The 12,790-nt window shown below is 40.5% G+C and overlaps 1 protein-coding gene across 9 annotated transcripts in view; it reads right to left on the bottom strand.

Moving 5' to 3' along the window:
• The window catches only part of PARD3B (par-3 family cell polarity regulator beta), a 440,403-nt gene that overhangs the window by 242,403 nt on the left and 185,210 nt on the right, over positions 1 to 12,790 (bottom strand). The window lies entirely within an intron of this gene.

Here is a 12,790-nt window from a genome sequence, read left to right as displayed (position 1 = left end):
ATTTTGTATCGAGGCCACGTATTATCAACAGCCTTTCTCTCTTCTCCCTCTACCTTTATACGGCCTGCTGGGATGTTCAGAATCTCTCAGTCCACGGCGAAAAGGCAAAGGGAGGGATGAAACTAGCCGCAGGCCCATCCTAGACAAACAGGGCAGGCCATTGTAGGCCAGGGCTCCCCTTCTCGAAAAGCTGCTCTGGACGGCTCGTTTCCCAGCGCAACAGCAACAGCCAGTGTGGAAAGGGGCAGGCAGACTGGAAGGGCTGTGGAGCACCACTAAAAGCCTGTAGGGTAGGAAAGACTTTCAGCTGAGGGGCCTGAGGAGGTCACAAGCTCCACAGAGGTGCAGCAGCTACAGGCACTGCCTCCTTGCCTGCCCACCTCACCTGAAAGTCCTTCTCCCCCCTCCTGAGCCATCCCTGTTCCTGTGACAGATTCCCTAGTCCCAGAAAAACCCAATGGCTTCTTCCATTCTTTCCACCCTTGAGTAGAAGTTCGCTGGTGAAGACATATTTGCACAGTGACTTATCAGAAAGTGAAGTTATGTAACCATTTGACCAGACACTAAAATACAGTGCACGCAGGGACCTGATGTTAATGTTAAAGCTCTTGAAAACTATTAACTTTCCTTTCCTGATCCCTAGATTCTTTATGCCTGCATTTTTTACATACTGGAAGAGGGGAAGAGGTACCAATGAGATAAGACTACTGTCAGCAGGTGATATATTAGCTTTAATGTACTGTACTTCATGGCAATAATGTAAACAGAGTAAAATCTGTAACAAAGACCTTCTTTGGAGAGGTCACTTTGCCAACTCTGCAACAGGAATATAGCTGGAAGACATAAAACTTCAGCTGTCAACACACTAAGAGAACTCAGTTCAGAGCTTGATCTTAACTAGATAAAGCCTAAAGTTAATAAATAATTTTTTTTTGTTGCAGTGTCAGTTTTCCACTGTACATTCTTACCATATTAAGCTGTCCTAAGACAAACAGTAGCAATATTATAAATTAATTCCAAAGAACAATGCCAACTAGACAAGTAATTTCATTCTCAATAAGAACTTTAACTGTAGTAGAAACTGTGCATTAAAACTTCACATTTCTCTGCAAAGCTGGCTCTACCCAGAAAGATGGCTTTAAAAGTTTTGGCATTTTCAGTCCCTCAAAGATTTGTAGAACTTATTTTCAGTTTATAAGCAGCAAGAGAATTTTCTGGATTTTTTTTTTGTTTCATTTTTAAAAAAGGAATCATCTTCAGCCTTGCAAGCAAACCAATGGACTGCATGTCAAGCTGGATTCCCTTCCGGTTCACACAACACCTATGAGCTTCTGAACCTATAATACTGGCAACAAATCTCTTTGCACATTAATGGGAACATAAGCCAGAGTTGGCTTCCACTGCATAGCCAATACAGCTCACTGAAAGCTAATTTCTGTCACTAATAGAAGAACTATCTCAAAAAACATGTACAGAATAAGTGCCATTTCTTCCAATCACTTTTCACAGTAGAATCACATGTCAAAGAGCAACTCTTGTTACATCACGTATATACCAAATTAACCTCACAAATTAGGAACCCAACTTCAAGCAGTGAGTTAGCAATAAAAATCTCTCACCCCATCTTTATATGATGACTTCATCTTACAGAAGGATGGAGCCTTGGTAGCAATTCATACCACAAGCATACAAACTTCATTAGCAATTATTCCCTCCTTGCAAAGCTAACCTTCGTTAGCTAACCAATGAGAACATTGGTGCTGAAAAGCCTCTCCTTTTTGGAAGGCTAAAAATACAGTCAAGCCACAAGCAGATTTTTGGTTTGCAGATCAACTAGACTCTCTTTTCCTCCAAACGCTGGCTGCAACATAAGGCTGCTCAGTGCATGGCACTGAACTTGCTACTCATGCCACCGAGTTGTTTGGCTGTCTAAAGCTTCCCTTGCACTCTACACAACTCTGCATATACTATATTATTTCTGTTTCAGAGTTTTTGCATTACTGATGTTCTTGCTTTAGTGAGGCTACTTCCATAGTCCTCCTCCATCCACATTTCCTTGGGAAACAGATTTGACAGTAATGACATAAATGCAGGTATCAGAATGTGATTTCATCTCGCGTTTCTGTTGACACAGATTCACAGGCTTGAAACCATGAGGGACCATTTTTGATCAAAAAGTCTAATTTCATACTTAGAATCCAATTTGTTTAGTCACACAGGACAATGCTGGTAAGGGCACAGTGACACACTCATGTAAGTAAAAGGCTCTTAAGAACAATAGCAACCAATTACTTTTTTTTCTTCTATGGATAACACAAGTAAGAAATGCCTTCATTTACAACACAGATTGAATCTGGATAATAGGGTCATGATGGATATTAGGTATTTAAGTTGGATATTAGGGATACTAGACCTTCCGTGAAGGTCTTCAAAAACAGGTTAGAAAAATAGTCAGGGATGTTTCAAGGTATGTTCACTCCTGTGCCAGAATAATGGTCCAGCCTTGTGAGGGTCCTACGTTTCTATTGTTCCATAAGATAAAACTTCAACGAGGAATTAGAGGATGAGATTTGGAGTCCATTACTTCAACTATAGCTTATTTATTTATTTATTTTCACTCAGTGAGATATTCAAGTGTAAAAGCTCCTAAACAGAAATTATCCACTGCAGACCTGGGAAACCCCATGGAGGGGAGCTCAGTGCCACAGCCCCCATCCTGCACATCACTGCCTCTTTTGATTTAAAGGCATGTAGTGCTCACATGTATCACAGATTATCACATGCTAAAGCTAGTAAACACACAGCCAGATATATAAGCCTTAACTGATCAAGGAGACACGAATTGTAATACTGAAATTATAATCTGGCTCTCTGAAAGTGACTTTAGAGCTCCAGTAAAGTAGCAGTCTCTACAAAGGGGTGCACACCAATTCCTTGCACACCTTAGCATTACATCAGAAGTGCAGTAAACTCCTGCCCAACTGTGAGAATGGTAGCAACTCAACGATGTAAAAATAAGGACACAAGTAGAAGGCAACAATCCAATACACACAAAATTCCCAGTCTCTCGGAAATATCTGAAAGACTCAGTGTCAGTTTTTCAGCAGTAGAGGAATTAATGACACTCCAGCTCCCAAAACTTGACTTGGGTTCAACTGACAGTGTAATATAACAGATTTGCAGTTTTCATTTGGGAAATATGAACAAAATACTAAATGGTATGGTAAGAAGAAAAGTCAAGAAATCACATGCATCTAAGAAGAGCGGTAATTTTTTTAGTTTATTTACATAGAGATAATTGGAATTAAACAAATTTTTAGTGTTGCAAAAGCATATCCTTCAAATTAGGACTGAAACAGAAAAAAGGGAACCTATCAGAGTAACGACTCTCTGCAAATAACTTTAACCCAAATGCTTGAAAAATTCTCTCTTTATGTGACAGCTCTCAACTTAGGTAAATGCGTATGTCTAACAGTCAAAGACCACCACAATATGTTCCATCAACATTCTCTCCTCTGCGAACATGCACAGTCTTCCCAATTCAGCAGTCAGCATGGCAGTGGATTAGTCCCAACACCAAATAGGTTGGAATCAGTCATGGGACTTATTTCGGTTAGGGATTAGGAGAAACTCTCCCTTTCTTTTTTGAAAATGCTCAGTTCATAAAAAACACAAAACTTGATGGAATGTGTCAGCCTCAAAAACCCGGGAGTGGCACTGCTGGCCAGGGAGAGAAGCATTGGTTTCTGGCCAGAGAGGGAGCGAGAGACAGGCTTGGCTTCCAGCAGTCAGAGCAATTGCTCTGGTTTCCGAGGGCACGTGTAACCCCGACGGCTAACCCTGCAGGCGACTTCGCCGGCAGCCAGGCCCCTGAGCCGCCCGGCACTCCGCCAGCCCTGCGCTTTGTTTTCTTCCTATCATTGCAACACAGAAAAAATGTATTTTCAAATCTGACAAAGCCTACACCAGATCTGTTTTCCAGCTAACCTCCGCTTATGCTGAAGTTTTGCATCACCTTTTCATTCAAAAATAGCTTTCCCCGAGGTGGTTCTATCTGCAGCGCTATTTTGCATATTCACCCAAGAGCAGGATGTACCTTCTAACCCACCGGCCTGAGCTTTAGAAATACTCAGGTCATTAAAGGGCCTTTAATCCCCTCAACTGCCCCTGGTAACCTCGGAACATGATTCTGAAGGCAAGAAGGAAGTTTGCAGGTGGTATAAAATTGCAGATGTATCACTTTTAGAAAAGCTCTGTGATTTAAGCCTCTTAACACACATTTATGGAAGTTTCTCAAGCAATAGGAAAAGAAATTCATATTAAACAAGAACTAAACTGAGACAAATCTCAGAAGTAGATGAGAAGTTTAGAGAAATAGAAATTCTGTGCAACAACTGCAGAAAATCTTGAGTCCAGACTCAGAGTATAAAAAGGGCAAACACTAACTATAAATTTGAAGGAAATAAATAAGATTTATTACTTAGAAATACACACAGTACCTACTCAAAGCCTGGTACCTCTGAAGGGAAAAAGTCTTCATCTGAAACTTTAATTTAATAACCAAGTTAAAAGTGAAAATATGTGCCTGAAGTATACAGTGCTGGACTCCTGGCGGACCTCAGCCTTTGGAAGCAAAGGAAAGCCCTTGGGCACCAGGCTGTGGCGCCGGGCCGCAGCTCGCCCTCCTCCGGTGGCCAAGGCCTCTGCCAGGAGAGCGCGGGGGCGGCCGGAGCCCCCCGCCCAGCGCCTGCTCCCACCGCCGCCAGGCAGGCGCCCTTTGCGCACCCAGGAAGCCTCTCATCTGGTGCTCTCACAACAGACAATTTTAATTACCATATTTAAAATGTGAACGATTTAGCAACACTTGCAGGATCATGGGAGCATTGCTGACAGCCAGAATGAGTTTCAAAAGCCTTAGTGCTATTTTTAGCTTTAAAATCAGCACTTTCATAAATATTCCCAAACCAATTAGTAGGTGCTACAAACTGAAGGTGTTTACCTTCAGCTACGGCAACAAAAGCAACAACTGACACTGCCTACGGAAGATGAGCCCCAAACCATACAACTCAAGGGACACACATAAACGCCCTTTTCCATTCAGGAGGAATATAACCAAGCACAGGTTAACACGGGACAGCCTTAGGTTGGCAGGGTTTATGCCACTGTGCTTCAGAAAGGCTTCCCAATGTCGCACTTTGTGCTGATGGAACAAAACAGAAGCTTCTGTCATCAAAGCATAAAGCCAAACGTGTTCACGGGTTTCTAAAACAGCTAAGAAACGTTGTTCAACCACAGTAATCAGTGTCCTTCACTACGATGCTCCTGCAACCCTGACGTCACCAACAGAAGAAGGCAGCAACCCACAAGTTTTTAAAATGTTTGGAATTCAAGTCAGTATTGAAATTCCCCTACTTGGCTTAAATCAGCAATGGGCCTAATCAAAACTGTGGTCCCCAAACCCTACATTAAGCAAACACTTATCTTAACTAAGTAAAACATATAGAGTTGGGATATCTCAAGGCCAAAGAACACTTTGACAAGTGAAATACCTAACAAATTTATCAATGGGCAGACATCTGTTCTTAAGACATCCTTCTGTAAACAAGATGTTGTAACTGGGGAAAAAGATTAAAATCAGAGGCCCTGAATAGGTTAAAATTATGAACACCCACTTCTCATGGGTTATACAAAGCTCAAAATCATTCAAATCCTACAAATGAAAAGCAACTTGGTGTCAATATCTGTATTTCATCTGCTTAGCTAATCCTGCACTATCAAGCTAATATCAGACAATCCTTCTGCCCACACGACTTCACATAATAAAAAAAGCTTCCTGAAATATATTTACAAGCAGAATGGTTTAGTATTGCAAAAGAATCTATAATGTCTCAAAAAATCTCTGGATTTATTTATGTTCACATATCACTTCTTTTTTTCTTCTAAATTAGTGTAAGGAAATACAAAACAGATCCTTTCAAAACCAACCAACCAGTAACAGAAAATCAAGCATGTTTCTCAGCATGCTCTTAGAGGGCATTACAGAGCCTGTCTGAAGGAGATGTTGACCAACAGATGTGCAACCTGTCATACTTAAACCACTGTATTTATAACCACAATTAATTTATTTAAATTAAAAAATTCTTGACCATCTAGCATCCCCGCAATATCAATGCAAAATCAATGCAAAGCCATCCAATAAAATGCTGCTAAACCAAACTGAAAAAAAGATTATAGTATTTGTTACTGCATACTTCTTACTTTTCCAGTGGTCTGCTTGATTTAAATCATTCTGCCTCCATAAAACGTGATAAGTATTTTTAAACAGCTTACAATACTTCCATTTCACTTACTGATTAAACTACATCATCCTCTTGACTATTCAGAATGAAATTCATTTGAAATGGATAATTGATGCAATTGTGCAGTATCTACAAATGTAATTAATCACTTGCTAAAGAAGATTTTTAGACAGGCAACATATGAAAATAAGAATCATACAGCTTCTTTCAGTGCTGTCAATTGAAATATATTCTACTGGACTGTTAAAGGTTATTTTTCACAATAAGAATGGCTGTACATCTTCAAATACTTCTGACACAATATGCAAGGGGATTCATGTTTAATCAGCACAGCACAAAGAAAAGCCATAATACAGTATGGCTTTTGGCAATTATATGACAGTTTCAGGAACTGTAACAGCAACATTTTCCCCTTTCAGCTACCAGTGGGCTTCTTGAATGTTGTAGTGTGCTGCTCTTGGCACTTAAGAAGATATTTTAAGCCAAGGGCATAAATAGACACACTCTTGGGAGTTAATCTGGAGTAGATTAAGAAATTATTCCCCCAAATTATTTGCTACCAACTCTCTGCCAAGGGTTATCATCACAGCTGAAGTGCATTGGTGGATTACATAGACATTCCTGGCCTTCTTCAGTGAAAAATCAAGCTGGCTTAAACCATCTTTCCCTGGCTGATCAAACTACTCTGTGAGACTTTGCACTGCAGCAGATTAGGAGCATCTGTACCACATGCACAGTTCACTGACTTGCTAACTATCACCAGGCAAGGTGGGACAGTAACATCTTATGGACATGTGGCCATTTCCAAAATGACTGCTGATGCCTGAGAGCAGTGGTCAGCACCTCATGCTGAAAGACACTCTTACAGGAGTGCTTAACCTCTAATTCAGCAAAGTAAAATACAGTCTGGCAATATCAACCTTCAAAATGTTCTCCCTAAACCCTTCTGCTTTACCTACTCCCAGTTTAGGTCCAGTCTTATCCAGACAAAAATCTAGCTGATGAGCCTTCTTGTCTATGTACTGAAGACCAGAGTAGTGTTGCCAGGGATGCTTTTGAACACGATACTACACAGAAGCGTAGGACAGACGTACCATCACATTATGCAAGGGTTACAATAAAGCCTTCACTGAGTCCACAGCAATTATCCGCGTGAGCACTCCTAACCCATGGCAAATTCCAGGATTTGACTCAACTTAGTGTACAGTGAGAGTTATGCTATCAGTCCAGTTACCTGGCATATAGCACACACAAAAACCACATCTACTATGATCTTAGCCAACACACAGCAACGTACTACGCTGTGATAACTCGATCAGGTCTGAGCTGCTAGAGATCTTTGCACAGACTGACACAAAATCTGAAATTGCATGGAAATAGCAATACTCCCGTTTTTAAAGTTACAAACAAGAGTAAGTTCTCAATTTAAGTGCAGCACAGATCATTTTAAGCTTCAAGATCAGAACTGTTACATATAATTTTGGTGTACCTTGAAACTGAATATAAAGGCACCAAGAGCCCTCAAATCAAATTCCCCTCACACTGAGCAAAAGAAAAATTTCCACTAGCTGTAGCAGTACTGGAGTTCACACCTTTTTTGGCAGTTGTTTTGTATGGGTGAAGGGAAGGAAGAGGTGCAGCTGGAGCGCAAGTGTAAGAACTTCCCTTTATGAAGGGCTCACAGGAAAAGAAAAGTGGACATTGCCACAGTTAGGTCTCCAGGAGTAGCTTTTCTGCACATAAAACACTGGACTTAAGCCCAACATGTTAAGAATTTCCAGGGTGAGGCGTGAGCAATGTCTTTTCCAAACCAGTAGTATAAAGCTGCTTTTTGAAAGCATTGCTAGTACATTGATAAATATTTGGATTTAGCACCCCTACTGGCAGGGAACCAATTCTTGAAGTAAAAGGAAAATTTTGGGGAAAGAAAACCCTACAGAAAATGTAAGCAATATGGTAGACGTTTGCAACTTTTACAGGTTGGCAGTATTGGAATAACTCCTGGGAGGATGCAGCAACTGGCCAGTCATGTGACCAATCACACCGTTAAAACCAGTGACACATTTATTAGCCCTCTCCCATTTATTATGCTGATTTTAATTGCCTACCCTTGCTCAGGTAGATGTTCAAATGTCTGTATGCTACTGAAGGCTTCTGTAGGGGTTTGCATTATGAAAATCATGTTTGGATTCCAGAGGGTCTGCAGATTCTTAGGAAATGAACCTGTTTTCTACTATTAAAAGAGAGTCGGTGCAATACCAGATTAAACTCGGTTTACCACTACCTGTATAAAGAGGTAAGCTCAATGCATTTTTTTTTCTGATGTAAAGTGTATTAAAAGGAAAAGCAGCAGCAAAATTAGGTACCTCCATTCAAAAATCGGTATTCAAACATTGTACTAAATATGTCAAGACCTAGCAAAACGGAGGACCCAAGGTAAGGAGGCAGAAAGCCTTACGGGCTTCAGTAGCCCCGCTCTGTCTCCGAGTGTCTCTCCATGGTCTTCTGAAGACACATGAGCACTCTGCATTCACTCTACACTAACTGGAAACTATAGAGCAGCTTTAGCAGGTCAGGGCGCCGCAGCCGTTACTCATGTCTCAGCAAGGTTATTAACTTGGACTTACCCATGCTGTGAGCATTTAAAAGATGCTGGCTGACAGAAGCACAGGGACTCTTGTGCCTTCTTGTTAGAGATTGTGTAGATACACCCTAAGATCCTCCAAGTGTACCATTCAAATATTAATACTTTATTTATCTTTTAGCGTTTTAACTAGATGTAAAGGGCAGTTACCAAATTTACTGCCTGGAAATCTACGTTTTTTTATTTACAAGGAACATTTAGCAGTGCTATCAGGAATGCAAGACAGCAAACAACTAGGTGTTTCCAAGTTAAAACTTATCATTCCTTCTATATCACTGACTTGGAGACAGAGTCTGTGTTCAAAGAAAGTGCACAGCCTTTGGACATTTGAGTTACTATACAAATAATTTCAGAACATTCCCATGGCAACAAGCATCATTTAAAGACTGCGCTATCGTTAGTGCTATAAATGCACAATACTCTCTTTTCTAAGCTGGCTGGAAGCTGCCATGGGGCAATTAACACCGCAAAAAATAGGAATGAATTTCATATACATTTCTGCCAGAAAATCCACCAAATTATCCCAGACCAAGAGAACACCAGCATTATCTTCTCTAGCCTGACTCACTACTACTGGCCTCCCAAAATCTAGAATTGACAGAACTTCTTCTATGACATTTGCAAGTTACAAGTTTGTATTTTTGCTCCTTGCTCATTTGTGCAAAGAGAAACTGGCTGCATTCCTTCCAAAAAGTAAATGAAAATCTCTGAAAGTACTGTACAACAGGATTATTTCTACACAGCTTTACTTAGTGAACATCTAAACCTTATCTCAGCAATTTTATATATCATTGCACATCACCATTTCCCCCAAAATATAATTCAGATTTTAGTCACACCACATAAAACTACTATTATGAATACTTGAAAAACAAGAACAAATACATAATACAGGGGAAAAAAACTTCACAAATGTATTTGCAATACCAAATTAAAACTTTCTGCTTTAACAACACCAATACACAGTCCATATTATCTGAAAGGCTGTTAAAGAATGTGTATGATCTAAAAGCTGAAGGTACAAATGACACTTCAGCATGGCATCTTTATTCCTTGCAATAAATCCATTATTGAATTTAGCTGTCTTTTTCAGTCCAAATGAGAATTGTGGATATGTGGGAGAGGGTCTCTTTCAGTGATGCTCCCATTACCAAGTCTGATATTCAGAGAGAAGAAATGAGGGGAGAGGAGGCAGTTCAAACAGCATCAAATGAAAGTCCATCTTCACCACTGGCGACAGTGGGATTGGATAACAATGCTTTCCAAACTTCAAAAACTAAACCAGGTTTTAAGATTAAAAAAGGGACACAACTAGACAATATTTGTTATTTTGCTCTTAACTTCCATTCTGAACTGAGCATATAATGTGACGTCTGGCACAAACTAGGCTGGTCAACACAAATGCATGCTTTGGTTGATTCTGGAACAGAAAGGAAAAGAAAATTGTTCTCTTCCACCAGCACACCTAAGTATTGCTTATGGCCTAAGAGGGTCAAAGTTAAGCTTTGTCTAAGATGACAAAACTGCACTCACTGGTTCGGAAATTAAAAAGTAACATCTGTAAAATACGTAGTGTAGAATACCTTTATCTTGCTCTAGAAGTCATTTTCATCAACATATTTAAAGTCAAGAAGACAGTAGTTCATCAATAAGCTAAACAGATGAAACTCGGAAAAAAACATGGAGCTGATCACATTGCCCACATTTTCCCAGACATGTCTTTTTATAACACACCACTAATAGCTTATAGCCTGATAATATATACACCGGCACCAGTATATACTGGTATACCTACACTGGTACCGGATGGATCATACTAGTGCCCAAGGACTACCTGGAGTCGCAATTTGCGTGCCGTCTTCCCCCACAGACAGAAAGGCGCGCTGGGGCTTGGACCACCGGGCCCAGCCAAGGCCTTGCTCAGTTCCTCCTGACTGGGGATTGCCACTTAAGGTACATTACATTATGTTTTCCTCAGCGTATGACATATGGTAGTAATTGCTAGTTATGTTACTACTTTTCCTCATATGGGATTATCATAGTGAAGCAACAGCACTGATTAATCAATTAGCATGGATTCATTAGAGAAGAGATGAAAGATAGGGCAGTGTAATTGTGTTTACTGAACAACAGATCTCAGTGTGGTTAAAGCCAGGGCTTCCTAATACACAGCCACCTAGCATTATATATACATAATATTACAAGTATTTAGAACACTTTCAGTGCAGAACTAGAAAGAAAACAATTAGAAAGAATGTGAATATGCGTGAGCAAGTAATGCTGGAGTCTGAAGAATGCAGAGAGGGACGAGAACACAAGACAGATGGTCCTGAGTTAGGAAAATATTTTAGCTTTGACTAAACCTTTGTAAAACAGTTAAATCATTTCCTATACTATAGTATGCATAGCCATGTATGCACAGTACAGTGGCCTATGGCATAAACAAGCAGAAAAAGGTGTCGGAGAAACATTATTAACCAAATATGTTAAGCAGAAGAATATCAAGAACTAGCCTGGTTTTCTACTTAAACACCAACACAGCTATCTCTCTATGAAATAAACAGGCACATACATAGTAACTGAGAGGTTTTCTTCTCCAGATGTCTGAGGTGCATGTCCTGCACTGCTTGCCCTTGCCAGAGCTGGAACATTGAACATGGGCAATTAAAGAACATGGATATAAAACTCCCTGACGTGTCTTGTGTTTCAACCATATGATCCCCTTTAGATACTACTGCTATAGCTAAAACCTCCTGCTTGTATCTAATGGTGTCATACAGGCTGGCCAGTGATGGATATGGTGCTGTCAAGAGACAAGACAAGAATTAATTTCTTGAAAAATATGGTGCAGTCAAGAGGTATTGAAAAACCTCTCCTGCAATCTGTTTGAAAGGATAAAGACCAAACAAAAACGTAAAAGGTTACGTAGGAAATGCTTTGCTAAAAATAAGAAGGTGGAAGATATGCCCACTATACTCCGTGAAATCAGAGATCTTCATATAAATGAAAGCCCAGGGCCCCATGAGAGACCTTGTCTATAACTTGGTGCGGATTTGAATGCTCTCAGAGACCCACTCATCCAGTGTTTTCCCTGGAAGCCTCTACAACGTGCCGGGGAACCAGAGCTGGTGATTAGTTCAGAGCCTCAGCTTGGAATGCAGCCCTTGAACACAAGGTACTAAAAATCACATTGCTTGTTTAGATTAAAGGCACTTTCATTCCTGCTGGGAGTTAAGTATTCCCCCCTTAAGTTTGTGGGCTGCAAATTTATTTACTCTTCAGCAGATTCAGGCATCGAGTTAATGAAAGACTTACCAGCTTGCTTCAGTCTAAGTGGCTTACTGGTAACAGTCTGAGCATCAGACATCTAAAATATCCTTCAGACATCTAATATTTCACCATTTTCTCCCTAATTTCAGAGATGCTAAACTCTCAAATAATTTTTTTTTTAAAAAGTTGCAAGTAAACTTCTTCCAAAGTCTTATCTGGTGATAAAGACCCTGTGGAAGTGTCAGAGCACATCTCAGCCCAGGGCAGAACTACTTCCATCGAAATCCCTCTTGCTGCCGGGCTCTGGGTATTCCCCCAGGCACTTCGCCGCCCTGCACCCAGGGAGGCAGGGTGCTAGCCCAGCAATAAACCTATGCACAGCAGCCTTGCCAGCCACCCCCAGTCTGGAGATGCTCCATATTTTTCTTTTTGCATACTTTAACCCTAAGTCTAAGAATGAACTTGTCACAGGAAAAACAGGCTATTACTCTTGAAGATGCTCCTAAGGGACTGAGGGAACGTTTTAACCTAGACAGGACCAAACAAGTGAACAAGGGTTAAATGGGTGAACCTCTTC

The sequence above is a fragment of the Apteryx mantelli genome, chromosome 6 (assembly GCF_036417845.1).
Source record: "Apteryx mantelli isolate bAptMan1 chromosome 6, bAptMan1.hap1, whole genome shotgun sequence".
NCBI classification, from domain to species: Eukaryota; Metazoa; Chordata; class Aves; order Apterygiformes; family Apterygidae; genus Apteryx; species Apteryx mantelli.
The sequence above is the reverse complement of the archived record's forward strand: the minus strand, read 5'-3'. Positions and strand labels throughout refer to the sequence as shown.